Below are 22849 nucleotides of genomic sequence, written 5' to 3'. Positions count from 1 at the left end.
GAGACGATACAGTATGCATGAAAATTTGGCCACATTTTGCGGCTATTCGCCCTCCAGAAAAATATGCGATGGGGGAAAATCGCTGTGGGAGAAGATGAACGACTTGTAATTTTTTCCTTGCGATTTTATATCGCGGTTGTGAATATTTCGGGTGGGATATCAAATGATAATATACGATACCCAGCTGTGCTGATAATTTGAATAAGTTCAGTTTTATCGGTGGATGCAATTGAATAAGGGATGATATAGAATCTTTTTTTCGTAATAAATTTCACACTGTTAGGGCAGTACACATTTTTGCTGAAGATGCGCTTTTCTTGAGATTCATAGGTTGCTTTGCATATAATAATTATTATTATATTATATAATTGGTTATTGGGTTAAAATAAATTAATTTAATTTTAAATATAATAAATAATAAATCGAACAGGGTTATCTAATATCGGAAAGCGGAATTCCATAATTTCTAACCTCAGTATTTATGCAAATAAAAAATAATAAAATAAAAACGAAATACCTATAATAAGTATATCAAAATTATATCGTAACGTCTTCAATACTACAACTAGATAACTTGATTGGTAATAACTCTTTTTGAGGTATCTATTGAAAATTATTCTACATTTTTCTTCTCTACAAAATGATAAAACTAGGTAAGTCAGAAGTCAATGGGAACTGTATTAATTTTGTGTTTGAAAATATTATAATACTTTAAAACCATAAATGCAACAAATAAATAAAATAATATATCTATCTAAATTATTTTTTCTTTTAATTGTTCCCAAATAGTAGACAAGTACAATTTTCCATTTTTATTTAAAATAATACTTGTAGACTAGTTTAATGTTAATCAATTAAAGTTTAAATTTCATTTTCTCAACAATGGCCAAATCAGAGTTATCTAGTTGTAGTATTGAGGTGACAATAATATGAGAATTCACATACATTTAAAATGACCAAGACCCATTTCATAGCGTTTATAATGCTGTTCTAATTGAACGATATACATGTTCTGATCGTCATAAAATTTTGTGGATTATGTACTTATATTATATTTTATTTTACTATATAATAATATTATATACTTTCCGAAAATATTTGGCAGTTCCATAGCATTAATGTAAAATTAATTAATTAATAAACAAATACGAACAAACAATAATATTAAAATGAAGTGAAATTGATTTTTTTTAAATATGGGAAATACATGATATTTAAGGATATATAAATAAAATTAAAATAAACGTTACGTCACTTAATCAATATGAGTTTTTTTATTTGATAACGAAATCACATGATGTTTAATTTTCTTAATTTATTAATTCCAACGTAGAATAACTGACATCAACTATATGTTATTAAAATTATCTAATTATAAAACTGGTGACCTTTCATTCGATGAAATTTGAAATACATTAGATATTTCAGATATTATTGGAACTGACATTTAAGTACATAGTATATTTTTTTTTTTTTGTAAGACAACTATTTTTGCTGGGTCGTTCACGTTGACAACTTACTGTTTTGAGCTATAAACCCATATTCAGAATAGTCAGAATGTGTAGGTATTTGTAATAATTTGCTTTAATCGATAGCTCAAAAGATAAGGGCTATTACGGACAATAAAAAATGTCAGTTTGAACCCCACTCAGTTTATCTAACTATTTTTTAAAGATTGTTTTTAATATGTATGTTTCTCAGGTTTTTTTCAAATTACGAATTATAATATAACTTCCTGTAAATTCTGATATATATTTGAATAATATCAGATCTGTCAGTTACGTCATGGTACTTCCTTAGAATATTATATGTGGGTGGTTTTATTATATTATATTATATAATATTCGTTGTGGTTATTCAGCATACTTAACCAAGATTGATTACAAGTATTCCTATTTATAGTCATACAATATTATAATATGAAGCTTATTTAACTTCTGAATCAATACTCTCATTCCTTTTGAAAATCGATAGACCCTCGTTGGTATATTTAATATTAGAGCGCAAACCAATAATCTTGTTTATTGAAGTAAAGAATAAAAGTCTCCTACGATATAATATGTTCATATTGAATCCTCGAAGGGAAGTTTTTTTTGATCGGCTTTATTGAATTTTTCCATTCTGACAGCCACAGACGTCCGTTACAGGAATCTTGAATGGTTTCATTTGACAAGGGTGCCACGAGAATCTGAGACGTGTCAACTCAATTGACATGTGCAGAAACTGAAAAAATATCTATGACTTTTATGACTGGTTGTAAAATCAACTGTCGAATTGGTATCATTTATTTATCAAGCAACGCGGTGCTAAAAAAACCTAATGGTGCGCGTATATTTCTTCGCGCTCTGCGATCAAAATGATATTAAAATAGTAAGTATCAAAATAATTTTACTGGTGACGCATGACACGCGATTTATTATGAAAAAAAACTTTATAGGTATTATGTACATACTTTATACATACTTTGTACATACAATCTGGATCAATCCATCGCTTAATCAAGGACTCTAAGCTAATTGCATTTTTGTCGCATGCGTTTTGACTCAGTTTTTGCGATTCAGCATCTTCTTTGACTTAATTTAACGCAAGTCAATAACACCTGACCGAAGCATAGCTGTCAGGTATGGTACAGGTATATTTATTTTATTTTCAATGATACTATCCAATTCGAAAATTGAATTGAGGGCATTGAAAAGACAATTGCCAGACTGCATAACACTTTTTCCCACCACGGATTAAAAATCGACATGAATAAAACCGAAATTTTATTCAATAACAGATATCTGCCAGTGGTAATGCTAATTGGGTTGGTGATAACTATGTTCAATGAAATTGCTTCGGGTGTTGATATATTCCACTTGCGTGAGTGTGAGTTTAGGTGGACACTATTTTATAAATTCTTAAAATAGGATCTCCTTAGCACACTCAGTGTATCTACTTCTTTGAACTTATATATTATGTATAATTATATTTTTACGGCTGTTGTATGTTTATATTATGTTCTCTTTTTATATTTTCATTTTTATCCCTTTTACTACTTTTCGTTTTCTTTCTTCTTTATAATAATGTTTCGTGTCATATTGTGAACGTCTTAAACTTATAATTTGTAATGTCCACAATATGTAAAAATAAATAAATTGAATTGAATTGAATCCTAATCCAGAATTTCACCTTTGAGAAAAATTGAGAGTTTTGAAAGCTTTCAGCATATATTAGCAAAGAGAGCTTTTTGTACAACTATGAATAGCTGAAGCAACATTTAACTCAGTGCGAGATATATGGAACTCAGTTAAAACCAAATTCCACATATTGGACACTTGAATTTTGGCGGTGCTATTTTAGGGTAGAAAATCTTAACATTTTACGAAGGCTCAGAGCAATTATTATAATATACTGAGTTTTGAGAATATAGTGTATTCTTTTTCCGGCTAATACTAAGTGTGCGGTAGAATAACTTTAGAAATAACTAAAAATTAAGAAAGTGGACCATACAGCCTGTCATCTAACCGAGGGTGAAAAAGCAACGTTGGATCTGGCTTGGTCACATGCAATGGATTGCTCCAAAAGAATTTCAACGTAACTTGTCTGTTTTTCAACCCAATTTGATTCTGGCGACCTCAAAGATTGCTAAATACTATCGGCGTAAGAAATTCTGGCACAACCTATCTAGGTAAAAGAAGGACTGGCAAGGAACATTGTTTCTTGGGGACGCCGTGAGGTATATATATGCTCCAACTGTGGTATAGACAATATGGAATGAGTTAAAAAGAAGTAGCGTTGCGTTGCGTTGCTATAAGGATACTTGCGCAGAACACGGGTAACTATTTTGTTAATTCTGCGGCATCTACGTGTATTTTACGAACCTTTTATTTACCAATCACTAAATGATTCTTTAAATTATGTTTATCCCTATTAATTAACATTTTTTTTTTGACTAACTCTTTTACATCGCATTTTTTTTTGGTTCACTTATCTAATAAACCTTACCCAGTATCAATCTCTCTATATAACGCTGTTCTATTAGTTTCTAAACCTTTCTTTTATTAAGGGCACAGATTTTTGCACGCATATATATAAAAATATGTATTATACACGGGTTGAACACTTCGTGTTTTAAATACAATAGGACCCTACTTTTGGAAGCATTATTCAGATAATGCAGAAACTCGCTGATGTATGTAAGTAGCAAAGTAGACTTAAAAATAAACGTAGCGAAGATGAAAGCCATGTTTAAATGTCGAAAAAAGGTTTTTATCAGTAGCACTCAGTTTTTTTTTTGAATTATTAATAACCATATCCTTGCTTTTTTGTACAAGGTGGTTGTTAGTAATTTTGAACAATCACAAACACCCAGGCTTTGAGAAAAACACATAAATGTTTTTGTTATGACCGGGAATCGAACCCAGAACTCTCGAATGGAAGGCCAGCGCCTTACCCACTGCACCACGAGAGCCGCCGACTACTGCAGCACTCAGTTTGAAGACGTTAATAACTACCACATTTGGGACAATAGGTACAGCAGCGTAGCTATCTCATCGCAATTCATCGGGGCCCATCCGGGCAAAGTGACTTAAATCTCATGCCGATAGTTATTAATAAATTATCTATTAATTTTATGCCATTTAATATATAATACACCCACGGTGGCCGCGCGGCTTAAGCGTTGGACTATCACGCCGTAGGTCCCAGGTTCGAATCCTGGGTCTGGCAAGTATACATATTGTTTTTTTATTTGTGTGTGAGTCAGGGTATGGAACTAATAGGTTGAGCAAGTGGCTGACATCTATTTCTCGTAAAAAATAAAATCTGTTAATACAAACCTCTACTCTGTGGAAGCCCATTATGATCTTATTAGGATCGGACATGGTCTTAATAGTAATAAATAATATTATAAAAATAAAGATTATACATAGTGCGGAAATTTTAAAAACAAAATTGAAGAAAAGCCAAAACACGCTCTTATTCATTAATTTTTGATACAAAAAAATACATAGACGAAACGCACGATTAGACTTAAAAAATGTGAACCATGCCAACATTCAATGTAATACCATGAGATTATCGGATGCATCTGTTAAATACTTTATACCTTAACTATGAAATATTCCCACTTTACTTGCACAGTATAAAATCGACAACGTTTTTGTGACAAACATTAAAATATTAATGAGGATATTCTTACAAAATAGAGCAGAGCTAATTATTATATTAAAAATCTTCTCCCGATATATTTAATTCAGTTCTTATTAAATTATTAATGATAATAAAAATAAATTCATCAACGAACCGACGCCATTAGAGTTAATCAAGTAAAGCTGGGTCATTTAGCTGATTACAAATATAACGTAAATATGGTTAAATATTTCACAGCTAAAACTCGTCAATATCGACCATCATGCTTTCGACTAAGTATCAATTAGTTACATCCCCTAAGTAGATATTTTGGAACAGATACTATGCATATATAATAATACGCGTTTTTCAACAGATTTTCTACAGCATAAAGTCAACGCATGCCCCTAATATCTACGATTTGAGAGATTTATTTTTAATCCAACGTCATTTTCATAATATAATAGATTACAAAGAAAGTTTGACAAAAATCCATGTTTTATTGACAAATTTATGATGCAAGGGGGGACATGCTCGTCGAAGGTCAAAATTGAGTTTTCATTGTATTTTCAAACCATGATCCTGGACACTCCTTAAACGTTGTAGATAATCTATTTATATAATTTTAAAGCCTTATTATCCTTTATAGTTATTTTAAACATTTGATGACTGCATCAAGTATTTTTGTTACATAAAATAGTATTCTTTTAAACCTCTCGCTCTAATGTTTTAGAATAAAGTCATATTTCGGTACATAACTGTGCAGTGGTGTTAAAATTTTTTACGTTTATTAATTTTTAAACGCATTTATAAAACCATCAGTATAATTTATTACGAGATAATTTTTGTAAAATATTCACGATAAAAAATTATATTGATAATCTCTGTGATCCCAAATTTTACAAGAATTAGGCATTTTATTATTCAAAAAATCGGCAAGATTAACACATTTGACGATGATTCTAAAGATACTTATTATAAGCTATGTCTTTGACCATTTAAGTGTGATAAACATCTTATGAATAATGATTGCTTTATAATAATTATTGACCTAAGAATAAGGTAGTGTTTTTATGAAATACGCCATTTCTTTTGTCATTCCCCAGTGGTTAAGCTACAACATGCGGCCGTAGCCATAAATTGACAAACTTTACACCACTGCACAGTTATGTACCGAAATATGACTATATTCTAAAACATTAGAGCGAGAGGTTTAAAAGAATACTATTTTATGTAACAAAAATACTTTATGCAGTCATCAAATGCTTAAAATAACTATAAAGGATAATAAGGCTTCAAAATTATATAACTAGATTATCTAAAACGTTTAAGGAGTGTCCAGGATCATGGTTTGAAAATACAATAAAAACTCAATTTTGACCTACAACGAGCACGTGTGCCGTTAAACAAAAGAAGCATAATTCAGGTATTTAATATTTAAATCAATTGATTTATTGAATGATGTATATTGTATAGGATATTTTTTTTTCTTTATTTGGAAGCAATTGAGCTCTTCTCTGAATGGAAGGCTATTCTGCTTTACAATGGTTTACAAAAGTATACATACATTTTTTTAACTACAGTCATAAATAGTTACATTATTAATAATACAGAATTACATTTTTGTTACACTATACACTAGACATTTACGTTAAATTTTGTATAGGATATATATTTAAATTTTTAAATATGACAAAAAATACTTTCGCAGAAATTAAATCAGTCTTACTTTACTGAATAAAAATGTTAACGATAATTGTTAAAATGGCACAAAACTCATCAAAGTGTTAATAATTTGAGGAAGGTTGAAAAATATTGCTTGTGATTTTATTGAAGACAATATTAGTCACCTCTTTCGTAATTTTAAAAAAGATAAAATAATATTGATATAATTATTTATGGTGATTTATATTATTAATTTAATTATTGAAATGGAATCGGCAATCAATTATTATTCTATATTCTTTATAATATGGAAGAAAGTTAATGTTATTATTTAATGTTTATTTGCCAATAAACAAATATAAATTATTAATAATCCTTTTTCACAAGTGCAAAGATGTGAATATAAAAAATAAGGAATCCTGTCACCATTTATTATATAGAATTCAGTAATATTATTACGTTAATATAAGCTACAAAAAAGCCATTTTAACTAGATTTGAAAAAATATATTCAATTAAGTATGTATTAGAAATAATTATACATAAAAATAGTTGGATAGCTAATAGAAATTTGATGGCATCAAAACCAATTTTATCGATTTCTTTTTCAAAAAGTAAAATTTTAGAGCTATAACTTTTAAACATAACTATAGACTAAATGGTTGCATATTGAATTGATGGTAATATGAGATCTTTTTACAATGTTTGCAATACCGAATGAATATGTCAATATCGGTATTTCGGTATTTCTTATTAAACACCGGTATTCGTCAAAACATCTTATGGAAAAAGAAATACCTATCAATAAAATATAACTATTTAAAACACTATTTTATAGCAACCCAAAGTACCTACCTACATTTATTATGTTGACTTTTGTAAATATGTATAGATCATAATATTTTAGAACTGGTAATTTTTACAAATACCTACTTTAAGTCCGGGTACAAAAATATCTCTCTGAGATTCAACGTTTGTTAGATAAATAGTTAGATTAGTTGGATCAATAGTTATAGAATAATTAGAAATATTTGCCACGAGTGTTTTATTTTTTCGAAATATTATGTTAATTCATCGCGACTTTGACAGTATATTTGAGGCGTTTTATTTTAATGTCATATAACTTTTGTTGGTTTCGGTAATATGTTTGCGTTTTGGCAGCATAAAACGTATACAATAAATTTAATAATATACAATATAATTAGTGGTAAGTAATGAAAAAATAACATTAAATTCGTATACAATATTAAAAAATAATAATAAATAATATATAAAATAAATAATAAATAAAATTAAAAACATATACTTACGTGTATGCTTTATTAATACCAAAAATACCGGTATTATATATATTTTTGAAACCGATATTTCGGTATCCATAAAACAATAAATACCGGTTTTGAAATACCGGTATTGCAATCTCTAATTATTATTAATCAAACATAAATACGTCCATCGCTATTGATGAAGATTGATTCTTTGATCATAGTAGTAGTGTTGACTTGATAATATAATATTATTAAAAACTTATTGACGATGTTGATATAGTACCAACATCCTTGTATTAAATTAGTGAAAATATTCAAAGAAGTGAAAAGTAAAATTCTTTAGATTCAACAATAGCTAGCGTTACTCGTACATACATTGGGACAAAAATAACATAAAATACAAAACTTGTTTTCAACATCGGGCGAATAAAAGTATTATTTCGCTAAAAAGTATATTTTATTTTGTAAGTACAAAATTTAAAATTCCTACAGTAATAAGTTTGACACCATTTTGGAGGAGAGCTTTCGCTGGCAGCTTTCATAAAGCCTTTTGTTCACAATCTTGCCTTTTTAAACAAATGCTTTTATTTTGACACAATCACTTTTATTTTAAAAGTAATAAAAGCATTGTCATGAAAATCCGCAAAAATAAGCGTGGGAACTTATGAATTGTCACGTATTTGGAATGATTTTTTAAAATTCACACTTTATACTTGCTTGAAAAATGAAAAATGATTTATCCAACAGTTCATAAATTTAAATATAGACCACAAATGTTATTAATATTTGCAACAAATATAGACTTTCAATATACCACCATACGTTGTTTACCCATTTTAAATTCATATGCCTAAAGCAATTAACATTTCATTCAATGTTTTATTAGTTTTCTGACTTTATTTTATGTGGTACTTACAGTAATTCTTCGTAAAAGAGGTTTAAATAACAAAATATAAACGAAATGACTCCTTTCTTTGAATATGTATCAAATCAAATCAAATTTATTTATTTTACATATAATAAACATAACAAATTACAAATTAAAAGAGTTCACGACATGGCATAAAATAAGTGTTTTTTAACAATTTATATAATAAAAATACAGAGATATGTGACTTAATTACATGGAGTAATAAAATAATAAATAAAATAAGATATAAAACAACAAAAGAAATAAAATAAAGCAAAAAAAAAAGAAGATGAAAGCACATAGAGTGAACTATCGATAGACCCTATCTTAAAAACTTATAAACCAACGTCCACCTAAATTCACCCTCACGTAAGTGGAATATATCAATATCCGAAGCGATTACATTAAACATGGTTATTGCCCTCCCAATTGGCATCACTAATGGCAGGTTAGTTCTGTACCTTGGGAGAACAAACAACGGATGCCCTCGATTCAGATGCAGATCAGAGACACAAGCCAACACCACCAAGAATGGCAGAGTTCACATTTACGCCGCGTAAAAGTCGGAAAAAATATGTAGCTAAATAAAGATCTCTTTTAAATTTTAAGCTACAGTATGTAAGCATACCTAAGAGAATGTCAGTCGGATAGAGTCACGGATAATATCCATACAGCCGAAAGTAAAGGAGTCTCAAAAATTTCTTTTGGACTCTCTCCATCATAAGGCCGTACTTCAACTGATGCAGGGCTTAAACGATAGACCCACTCTCAAGTCTGCTTCTAACTAAGGAGTTATAGAAAAATTTTAGTACCGTAACATCCGAAAAGACCCGGGAAGTACGCAAGACAAAGCCTAACATTTTTAGCGCCTTTTTGCAAATGGTATCTATATGACCACTAAACGTCAGATTAGTGTCAAACGTAATGCCAAGATCCCTTACAGATGATATTCGCGAGAGAATTCTGCCATGCATCGAATACTGTAAAAACAATACTCGTGTGGATTTAGTAAACGATATAACATTGCGTTTATCAATATTTAAGTCCAGTTTATTACGCCTGCCCCAATCTAATATATTATCTATATCAAGTTGGAGTTGGCGACAATCCTCCAAGGTGGCAACTTCCATCAAGTCATCAACAAACAACAAAAACATACCATTTTTTATTAACATATCAGTTATAAACATACTATGTCATTTTTTTAAATCGTGAACAACAACGGCCCTAAGTTTGAGCCTTGAGGGATACCAGAAAATGTGTAAAAGGTCTTTGACTGATAAATGCCATACGATAATAATATTATGAATATTTAAAAAATACTACGTTTAAACGGTAAAAGCAGCTTTAAAAGATTATGTTTATTCATTTAAATATCCGATGAGAAGAAATTGAATGAATGTGACGTAACTATAATAACACTGCGTATTATCACAATATGATGGTCTATCACAGGGATGGCAAACCTAATTTTTTTAATTAATATATAATAATTATAATTAATGACATCTAGTTAAGATGCCTCAAAGGTTAATTTGTATTGGATTATAATTTTAATTATATTTTAATAAAACTTGACGTATATGTTTCGTAATTTGGGTAATATATGTATCTATAAAATCGCAACTTTTGATGTGATCCCCCTTAAGTGTAAAATATAAACTTACTTATACTCTATACTTCACTTTAATAACAGGGGGTTTTGTGTTTTTACTACTATGTTATATTCACATAGTCAAACCCTACAGAAAAAAAAACATTTGGGAATCACTGTAGTATTACCTGAAATCATTTAATATTCATAACACGGTGATAAACCCCAAAAACAACACTAATATTATTACTTACGGCGAAAGCTTACGATCTCATTCGTTTATCTGATTACTGAGGAGTAAAAGTCATATCACCTCAGGACTTGTATCATATCAACCAGCGGTGTCTCAAGGGGACCAGGGAGGACTGCAGTGTTCTCCTCGTATCGCAACGTCACGCCACTACGTGACTATATTATTAAACCTTTACCGAAAAAATAAAATAGCTTTCATCTTATTTATATGGCAGACACAAAAAGTAAAATGTAAAATAAGCAGCCACTGTTTCGGCTTTTGCGAATTCTTCTTTGGCCCATAAAGCAATTTGAAATTTACAGAGATATATACATACAATATGGTTTTATGGTTTGTGTATTCATAAAACCATCGAATCTATTTCGTTGTTTTATTGAAATCGTTGCTATGATATTTTATTCAAATCTTTTTCAAAAATATCTAGATTTATATTATTTTATATTTAATTTGAAGGGTTTTCTTCTAATTTATTAAAATATGGATGCAGAAAAGTCTTTAGTTATTTTAACATAAATAAGTATTGGGAACGGTAAATTTTTATGAAAATGAATAAGTACTTACTTTTTTATTGACAATTTATTTAACTTTAGTAGATATATGTGTAGCTACATTTCAAAAGCAGCCAAGTCCACCTTTAGGTATTTTTTACTTTTTTGTGAATTGCTGAAGAACTACTGCTTTCTAACATTTCTGCATTATCAAAATGTGGAATTTATTTATTTAAAATATTCTATACTCGAAATAATATAAACTTTCACCCTTGTGACTGTGTATTTGAGAAAACAAAAAGCTGTTTTTCTCCTATTCATTTATTATGGATTTTGAAATCTAGCGACACATATATCCTATGACATAATGCATTTTACCAGGACGTAGCGTATAAAATTTTATAAATTTTGACATTTAAAACAGAAAACCATCAAAACTGACTTAATGTGTTCTATCAGTATATCACTGTACTTTTGATATATTATTATTTTTATATTACGAGGGTGGGTCAATAATTCCTTAGAAAAAAAGCATTAAAACAGTTTTTTTTTTTGTATTTTTTTTTTATTTCTCAACATAATCTTCTTGGAGCTCAATACACTTGGTAAGACGTTTCTCAATTTTTTTTAAACCGTCAGAAAAATAAGTTTTCGGAAGGTCCTCAAAATAAGCATTTGTCCGATCGATGACTTCTTCATTTGAAAAAAAACGTTGTCCACTTAGCCATTTTTTTAAGTTTGGGAAAAGGAAAAAGTCACTGGGGGCTAAATCTGGCGAATACGGTGGGTGGTCGACCAATTCGAACTTCAATTCTTCAATTTTAGCCATTGATCGTAAACATGTGTGAACACGGGCATTGTCCTGATGAAAGAGGATTTTTTTCCTGTTTAAATGAGGCCGTTTTTCTTCAATTTTGTTTTTTAGCTGGTCCAATAAAGATGCATAATAATCCCCTGTTATTGTTTTTCCTTTTTCCAAATAGTCAACGAAAATAATTTCACGTGCATCCCAAAATACAGTAGCCATAACCTTACCAGCTGATTTTACGGTTTTCGCCTTCTTTGGACATGGTTTGCCTTCGCAATCCACTGCTTTGACTGTTCTTTCGTCTCGGGAGTATAGTGGTGTATCCATGTTTCATCTACAGTCACAAAGCGACGAACAAATTCATCCGGATTGCGTTGCATGAGCGACAACAGGGCTTTAGAGGCCACCACCCTATTGCGTTTATTGTCGACTGTGAGCAAACGCGGCACCCATCTTGCAGAAATATTTTTCATGCCCAATTTGTCATGTAAAATAGAAATGACGCTACCTTTTGAGATCCCTGTAACCTCAATTATCTTACTCAACTTTAATCTTCGGTCACTTAACACCATATCGTGGATTTTATTGATCATTTCTGGTGTAGTCACCTCTACAGGACGTCCTGAGCGTGGTTCATCATTTGTTGATGTACGACCACGTTTAAATTCATTTTACCAGTTATAAATAGTTGCAAGTGAAGGAGCAGATATGCCGTGAACTAAATCCAACTCATTTTTTATTTCCTTTGCTGTTAACCCTTTTATATTAAAATGTTTAATAACAGCTCTAAACTCAATTTTCTCCATTTTCCATTTTTCCATTTTCCACAAGCAAATTTTTTTTTTTAAATGTACGAGAAACACACAACAACCCGACCAATCTGATTGAAACTTCGCAGCATACTGAATCGGTAGTGCCGCTGCATGAAAACAAACCGCTTACAGTACTAGTCGCGCCACCTGTCGGCTTTTCTAAGGACTTATTGACCCACCCTCGTATTATATCTTAGTATTTTTTTTTTAGTTATTTATGAATGTTAAATATTAATATTTAAATTTTCATTTTAGTGTAACTTAAAAACATTAAGTATAATATTATTTTTTCAGTTAACTATTCAGACATAAGATATCCTAAGCTGAAAAAAAATATGAAATATTCCCATTGCAGTTAAGATATTGTATCTATACAATTCAAACACTTAAAGTTGTATGTATGCTTTTTTTACCAAAATAATTAATATATATAATGGTAGATCTATTTTATACTAGGTAATTTTTAGTAGCAGCCCGCAACCAAATTTCTATAATAAAACATTTTTTGCGTAACAGTTGAATTTCTGCACACAATTTTAATATTGTGGCAAGCGGAAAATATATTATACATGTTAAAAAATAATACATCAAAATTATTACGTACTTTATTAGTGACCGTTGATTGAAATATTATGGAACATTGTGTGACAATCACTCTGTAAGTGTAATCTAGTTATAAGTGGGATAATTTTGGGTTCCGTGTCAATATTCTCCGATAGACCATACACCCGAATTATTATTTGAGGCGAGAACTAATTCAATAGCAGTTGAAAAGTTTCAAAGCAACAATATAAACTTCACCAATCTGATAATACGACTAACTATTTCAACTTCGTTCATAATGGGTGGATCCGAATATTACGCCTGGCATACAGAATGAAAAAGTTAACACAAGATTTCATTAAAACGGCAAAAGGAACTAAAAGTTGAGTAATTAATACTTACAAACGTTTGTGAAAATTCTCAATTCGTAAAAAGTTATCATGTAGAGCAGTATTTCTCAAACTGGGGGTCGCGGACCCCCATGGGGCCGTGAAGCTCCTGCCAGGGAGCCGCGGAATAGTTCAGTATTTGAAAAAAAAATCTTAAAAACGTGATCAATGGACGAAAATATTTTTCAAACTATAATTAAGACCAAAGTACAATTGGATAAAAATACCACTTGCAAAAGCAGCATTGGTAATTATAATTCCTTTTGCGACAAAATGCCTATGTAAAATAGCATTTTTATCATTACTGGTAAATACAAAATAAACACAGGTCGTGTCTTTCAACGGAGACTTTGAAGCAAACCCTGCGATTTAGCATTTCAAACATTGTAAAGGATATTGATTTTTTATGTAAAAATATGCAATCATACCCCTCATTAAACTATTTTTGTAGCTGTAGCTGTAATAAATTTGAAGTTATTTTTTTCGTTTTTTTAAATGAAGTTTTCTATTATTTTTAATGAAAATGTATCTATAATAATAATTAATGGTAAATAAACTACTGTTGGTCAATAAAGACTAAACTTTTTAGGGAGCAGGGGGAGCCTTGAATTTTTATTTCTGATTTAGGGGGCCGTGATATGAAAAAGTTTGAGAAGCACTGATGTAAAGCACACTAGGGAGTGCAACCTAAGATGGATTTTTCAATACTGGCATTACGTGATACGAGGGTGGGTCAATAATTCCTTAGAAAAAAGCATTAAAACAGTTTTTTTTTTTTTTTTTTTTTCTCAACATAATCTCCTTGGAGCTCAATACACTTGGTTAGACGTTTCTCAATTTTTTTTAAACCGTCAGAAAAATAAGTTTTCGGAAGGTCCTCAAAATAAGCATTTGTCCGATCGATGACTTCTTCATTTGAAAAAAAACGTTGTCCACTTAGCCATTTTTTTAGGTTTGGGAAAAGGAAAAAGTCACTGGGGGCTAAATCTGGCGAATACGGTGGGTGGTCGACCAATTCGAACTTCAATTCTTCAATTTTAGCCATTGATCGTAAACATGTGTGAACACGGGCATTGTCCTGATGAAAGAGGATTTTTTTCCTGTTTAAATGAGGCCGTTTTTCTTCAATTTTGTTTTTTAGCTGGTCCAATAAAGATGCATAATAATTCCCTGTTATTGTTTTTCCTTTTTCCAAATAGTCAACGAAAATAATTCCACGTGCATCCCAAAATACAGTAGCCATAACCTTACCAGCTGATTTTACGGTTTTCGCCTTCTTTGGACATGGTTCGCCTTTCGCAATCCACTGCTTTGACTGTTCTTTCGTCTCGGGAGTATAGTGGTGTATCCATGTTTCATCTACAATCACAAAGCGACGAAAAAATTCATCCGGATTGCGTTGCATGAGCGACAACAGGGCTTTAGAGGCCACCACCCTATTGCGTTTATTGTCGACTGTGAGCAAACGCGGCACCCATCTTGCAGAAATTTTTTTCATGCCCAATTTGTCATGTAAAATAGAAATGACGGCACCTTTTGAGATCCCTGTAACCTCAATTATCTCACTCAACTTTAATCTTCGGTCACTTAACACCATATCGTGGATTTTATTGATCATTTCTGGTGTAGTCACCTCTACAGGACGTCCTGAGCGTGGTTCATCCTTTGTTGATGTACGACCACGTTTAAATTCATTTAACCAGTTATAAATAGTTGCAAGTGAAGGAGCAGATGTGCCGTGAACTAAATCCAACTCATTTTTTATTTCCTTTGCTGTTAACCCTTTTATATTAAAATGTTTAATAACAGCTCTAAACTCAATTTTCTCCATTTTTTGTAAACAAGCAAATTTTTTTTTAAATGTACGAGAAACACACAACAACCCGACCAATCTGATTGAAACTTCGCAGCATACTGAATCGGTAGTGCCGCTGCATGAAAACAAACCGCTTACAGTACTAGTCGCGCCACCTGTCGGCTTTTCTAAGGACTTATTGACCCACCCTCGTATTGTTTTTTTCAATTCTCTGTAGCGGCATTATACGTGGAAAATTTGTTTCAATTGTGTGCTTACATTACATATTATTACGAATTTGGTTTTATCGGATGAAATCATATTTTTATTCAGTTTTACATTACTCTCCCTGTTATAAAAATGGCAGTTTTATATTTAAACGTTTTTAACGTTACTTAAAATAGGGATTTTAGAAATATTAAAAAATCTAGTACCTATGCATCCAAATACAGGGCTCGAAATGAACGGAGCACATCGATCTCAAACACTATCGCTTCTTCTCGTGAAACATTTTTTTTAACTATCTGAGCTAGATAGGCCATATAACAAGAAATCTAACTTTATATAAAATTAAATAACTAGACTAGATGGCCCCGTGGCATAAGCATTGGCCTATAATCTCATTTCCCATTTTTGAATCCTGGGTTTGGCAAATACATATATTGTTTCTCAATTTGTGTTTGAAGTCATAGTATGAACCTAATAGGTTGAGCAAGTGGCTAACATCAATTACTCGTAAAAAAAATCTGTTAATACAAACCTCCACCATGTGGAGACCCATTATGATCCTATTAGGATCGGACATGGAAAGAAAAAAATAACCATGTTAATATTTTCATAAAATAGTCAAGCACTCCGGTTCGTAAAATCTTCCGTTTTGAGCGCTGCCCAAATATATTTATGTAATATAATTAAAAATAAGTTATATTTTAGCATTGCTGTAATATTTATTTATTAACTGCAAAGTTATATATTGTTTTTAATAATAATTAGATTAGCAATGTTTTATAAATTAATTATAGTATATAAAATAAACTTGATTGTATATATTATTATACACATTCTATATGATTATAAAAATGATTTCTTCAGGCTTAATATTTATATAATTTTAAAATCATTACTTTTAACTTTTTGTCTCCTGATTTCTTAGTATAAATATTTAATTATTTTAATTCAATGAATCTATTTTGATTAAGGCGAATACTTCACCTACCGGATAGTGGCACCTAGCAGAAAGATACTTAGCTTGAAACTTAAGACATTTTTTTTTTGATAATTTACATTTTAATGTATTTAAAAGCATTACATAGATTTAGATAAACTTACTTACAATTACAAAATCGTTATAAAATGTGAATTCCATCTTATTATTACATAATATTTTTTGGTCAAATTGTGTGTTTTTAAAATTTTGTTTAATAAGTTTTCTCTAACCTACACAAAATATTTTTGACTAATTAATAATTTAAATATGTATAACTACTTGAACTATTTTTTATTTATATAAAATATAATTTAGATATCGACACCTCCTACGTATAGTATTGTAACTTCATAATCGCAACTTTACAGGAGAGCGGTTTAAAGATACAAAAGCTTGGTGTAAGTCGACCTTTTGAATGTTTTGCACCAAATTTGGGATGTCTATTGTTAATTATAAATAGATTTGTTTTGCATTTAAGGATATCTAATATTTTTTGCGGTTTATCAGAAAATGCTGTTACAACATTATACTGCGGAAAAGAATTTGTTCGAAATATTATATCAAGCACATACAATAGTTTACGGTGGAACCTCTTACATGCATTTAGTTGTATGTGATACTTATAATTTACGTCGTCCTAGTTTTGTTGAAATATATTGTACATACTAAAAACATTTCGTTACCTAGGATTTTTTGCGTATTTTAAATCATAATTCGGTAATAACAATAATTAAAAATTATGGTATGGGTCGTCAGACAGGTAGGTTGGAAAAAATACTCTCTAAATAAAATTACTTAATAAAACATAAAATAAATTTAAGTCTTTCATGACGTGATAAAAATTAAACATTCAGACAAAAATAGAGAAGAAACAATTTCAATCAAAAATCCAATTCAAGGAAGTATGTAAATATTGAAATAAAATTAAAAGCAAAAAATAAAAATTACAATCACTTCAAACCAACGTTCTTACGAATTCTTGGTAAATTAATATATCAATAATATCAAAGTAAAATCAGACAAGGGAATAACAATGGGTGATTAGATGGAAGGGTGCACTTCAGGTTAAAATATACGTGAAACTGAAAAAAAATCATTATGCAACTATATTTTTAGTTTGGAATTAATTTTCAATTATATGATGTGACAAAAGAACCATGCAAAATTTAAAACATACAACCAAAAAGAAATTGTTTACACTGGCATATTATTAATTATTAAGCTGATTTTATTTTCATCCTATGAGAACACAATTTGGTATAGGTTTTCGTATTCACAAATAATAAAATCAATCTTCCTCAGAATCTGCTGGTGGAATTTCAGTGGTAGGTATTGACATGTATGAAATTACTGAAAAACTCGATATAACTCCAGGAATGATTTCACTGTTGCACATATTCAGTAAATCATCTGTCTTAGCTTTTGGAATTGGCAATATTTGTGATTAAAGAAAATGAAGTTTCTCGTTGCGTGGGCTAGGTGTTACTTTTCACGACCATGGTCGAGTAGACAGTGCTAGACAAGTCGCACTTGTAATTAATCTTAAACGGATCATTGTGATTTTGTGATTTATAGTAATTTGCATTAGTCCATAATATATGATATTTTAATAGAGCTCTGAAATCAAACATGTCTACGTGATTGATCTCTACCACATCCTTGGGTTTTCTCTCTTGTTTTGCCCATCTAACTAGACAGTACCGTTCTGGAGGTGCAAAAATTTGTTTGTTTTTGAACATCTTTCAATCAGGGCTTGAGCGCAGTCCTCTTCATTTTGCGTATGTCCCCATTCCAAAAATGTGTACTTTACATTAACATTATATTTATGGACCGCATACAGTCATGTTAAAGTCATAATTAATGCGATTTCTGTTTGTTAGACCAAAACCTGAAGTCTTTTGCTCATTGGGCACAATATTTGGTTACAAAATTAAGTAAGCAACTTGAGTCCTCATTTGCACCTCGTTTGCCTTCAGCCTTCTGCTACATGTATAATGTAGCAACCATTTGTGTGAATTGAAAAACAGTGAAATTGAAAACCGATAATTTACGTTTATAATAAAATATACTCAAATTCCCGTGAAGGGCATTCTGCCATTTGATGATTGAACATCATGTTTATCAAATAATTTGAACTGACGATCAAGGTTCTTGCCATAAACTGTGAGTTGCTCAGTGGATGCTACTCTTACTTGTAAGTTTTTGAAAATGTGACATTGGTCACACTGGTCCTTTTTAGGGACATAGTTACACAACACAATTCAAAATTTTCATTGATTATGAATAATTGATACTGCCTTTCTGTTTGAGTTTTATGTGTGTATATAGTGGGTTCATACCATTCATTATATAGTTTAAACAGAGGGATAAAATCCAGGTCGCCATCCAAGTAAAATTTGCTTGATCGCTGTCGAACATAATATGATTCGTCCGGTTGGATGGACTTAACATGGTCGGAAACACTGATTTTCATATCATAAGTTAATACATTATAATGTTTGTGTCGACATCGTTGATCAGGTATTGAAACGCAAGTTTCATTATCCGACTTGTCCAAAGCTGTGCATACGAATTGGTTACAAATAGAGAATGTAGCTAGAAACTTTTTTTGCAGACTTTTACCAATTCTATGATATTTTCATTTCGTCAGATGACATTTAATGGTAAAACTTCGCCACGACTGAGTTTCGGTAAAAATTCTGCATTGCTTTTCATTTATCGCTAATTTAGCTACATATTTTCACTTTATTTCGATCACCCAAAACCTTAACCATTAAAAATGGGGGGTTTTTTTAAGGATTATAAATCTCATGCCTTATGGTAACAGTACCTCTTCAGGTGATTTTTCACAATAATAGCTCTATATAATTTATCCAATTACTTTTACTATTAATCTTTTCGAGAGAATGTAGTCTGTTTGTATCAGCAACGCTGGCACTAGTCTCATCATCGTCACAAATAATGTCTAAAACTTCCATTATCATATTTTAATTAGCACCTGGAGGTAGTGGTGACTCTGTAAAAAGCAAAACAACTAAATAAACATGAATTTATAAAAGTTATCACACGTATACTATTGCAACTAAAATTGTATGTCGCCGTATAATATGATAAGTACTACATACAATTTATTTTACTAAAATAAGCACGACGTAAATTACCATAAGTGATAGATACAATATTTTTTTTCAGTTTTTTCCGACGTAAAATATGGTAAATATTACATACAATAATAGTTACAAGCAAAGAAACGACGAAGACAATGGTAAGTATTACTTACGATACTTTTTGTTGTCGTACGAGAAAAAAATTAAAAATATTAATTTACCTTGAATTCTAAAGTCACAGTTTCCCTGGGTAGAATTTATTTCGTCCATTGTTGTTTTACTATTTTTATCCGTTTCTATAATATTATACGCTGTACTATTAATTGTCCCATCTGGCCTAATCACACATTTTTGTGAACGCATAGATTTTCTATCAATTTTTGTATTCTTGACACTAAAGTGCTGTAGAGGCGGGCATATTGCGCAATTTTCATTGGCATTGTCTAGATTTCTTCATTATGGTATTTAATATTTACTAAATCATACAAAAATACAATATAACCAAAAGTTCACACTGGTAGCGGTGTGTCACCTCCCGTCCGAAGTGAAGTATCGTAATTAGCAGTAACAATACACCCGCGCGGCAAGATCTCCGTGTGTTTCCCGCGTATAGTATTGCTAAATACTTTACCATACTTCACGTCGGAAAAAAATCAAGATATTTGAGATACAATAATGTACGATGCTTGAAAATCGCACTTATAATACAAATTTTGAAATTCTGTAAATGGCATCATATCTAATACATACTATGGATACGAAAAATGAAAAAAAGTGAAAAACGTCATTTTGTTAGTTACAATAGTATACGTAGGAGGTGTCGATATCATGGTCAAAATGTTGACGTTCAATTTGAATTATAAGCTATAAAAAAATGTTTAAAATTGCAAGGTTCGTATTTTTCCGCTAGGCGCCTGTGGTAGGCGGAGTATTCGCCTTAAGATTTAACGTTTTAGTAAATTGATGAAAAATTCAAAAATTGTAATTATTGGTGGCACAATTTAGATTAAAATTACGCAGTGATACGAATGATTCATTAATGATAAAATTCTTATATTTTAAAAAGATGGTATGTGCTTTCTTATTTTTAACAAATACTATAATAATTATATGTATTAGTTTTTTGTATTCATTCCAATTAAAGTTTTCTTAATAATTTCAGCATCTACGTCATTAATTTAATTATTTATGATAGTAAGTTATGCACATACACATACATACACATATATATATATACGTAATTAACAACTGACGGAAAAACAGACGTCACAATTCTATGCATTGGAAAAGTTAACTGTTTCGAAGAAAATAGAAACTCACGATTGGATGTGAATCAAACGTGTTTTCTCAGAAAGAATTTCTGACGGACGATAGTTGGGGGTGAGTCACTGTGATGCTCATTTCGGTTTCCCCTCGGCCGCTTAAAGTTTCCCTTAATGTACCAAAGTTTCATTTGATCTGTTGTTTGTAGGGTGACCGGCTACAAATCTTTGGAACTGAAATGATAGAACAGATTGAATAACTTTAGATCAACTATTTGTTGTAATTTACAGATGTAATTGTATGATTTGACAATGGACATTTCCATTTAATTCAACATTTCTTGTTTATACAATATAGTACAATAATATTTCCCAAGTCCTTAAAATAGCCATTTACGTATTTGCTAAATAATTAATAATACCATCATTATAGTATCTGTCTTGTTTTACTTTACTTTTCCGTTTTTATTTTAACTTTTCTTGAGTTATTCTACGGTTTATGTACAAACTTGGTTGCATTATTTTACTTCCATAATTGTTTTTGTATTTCAAGTTAAGTATAATTTTTTAAACCTTTCATTTGTCTATGAAGGTCTTTTAACCATAAAAATTGTAAAATATATTTTTTTAAAACAGCACATCAATAAAGTTTCAGCATTATTGATATATCAAAGTTGAGTTTATATAATATCGTCAGTAATATAACCGCAATATAGTGCTCCGTCTATTTATCTTGATTATACTCGTAGTACAACATTTTAAAAGGCGCACATGTTAGGCCTATTTATATTTTTTTTATTTAATCAGAATAATAGTATTTTTATCGTATTCGACGTACAAAATTAGTATTTTCTTATGCCAAGAAAGTTAAATAAAATATCAGCTATTAATACAAGCCTACATAAGTTCCATTATGACATACGGCTTGCACTTAAAAAAATATACTTTCCTTATTCGATGGAACAATTTTTCGACCCATTCGATAAAACGGCATTTGATGAACGTTGCGCAACTAAAAAAGAGCTTGCATTAAGGGGGAACATGCTCAGCGTAGGTCAAAATAGAGCTTTTGTTCTATTTTTAAAGCATGATTCTGGACATACCTTAACTCATTCGCTGCTGACTTTACAATGAGATTTTAATTAGCACTTTTAAAATGCACGTTAATTACATCGATCGGCCGCCTGGTCATTACGCGCATGTGCGTCTTCAGCGTCCAAAGTATTAAACGTTGTAGATAATCTATTTATATAATTTTCAAGCCTTATTATCCTTCATATTTATTTTCAACATTTGATGACTGCATAAAGTATTTTTATTACATAAAATAGTATTCTTTTAAACCTCTCGCTCTAATGTTTTAGAATATAGTTATATTTCAGTACATAAATGTGCAGTGGTGTTAAGATTTTTAACATTTATTAATTTTTAAACGCATTTACAAAACCATCAGTATACTTTATATTGACATTATTATAGTGAAATATTTACGATAAAAAAATATATTGATAATCTCTGTGATCCCAAATTTGACAAGAATTAGGCATTTTATTATTCAAAAAATGGGCAAGATTAACACATTTGAAGATAATTCTAAAGATCCTCATTATAAGCTATGTCTTTGACCATTTAAGTGT

The 22849-nt window shown here is 30.4% G+C and overlaps 1 protein-coding gene across 1 annotated transcript in view; it reads left to right on the top strand.

Moving 5' to 3' along the window:
- Positions 1-22849, top strand: part of LOC147065678 (uncharacterized) — a 69014-nt gene that overhangs the window by 22077 nt on the left and 24088 nt on the right. The window lies entirely within an intron of this gene.

Source organism: Rhyacophila brunnea, unplaced genomic scaffold (assembly GCF_057557595.1).
Source record: "Rhyacophila brunnea isolate RB1 unplaced genomic scaffold, BYU_Rbru_1.0 scaffold_6, whole genome shotgun sequence".
Lineage (NCBI taxonomy): Eukaryota > Metazoa > Arthropoda > Insecta > Trichoptera > Rhyacophilidae > Rhyacophila > Rhyacophila brunnea.
Note: the sequence above shows the minus strand (reverse complement) of the source record. Positions and strands in the feature narration are given on the sequence as shown.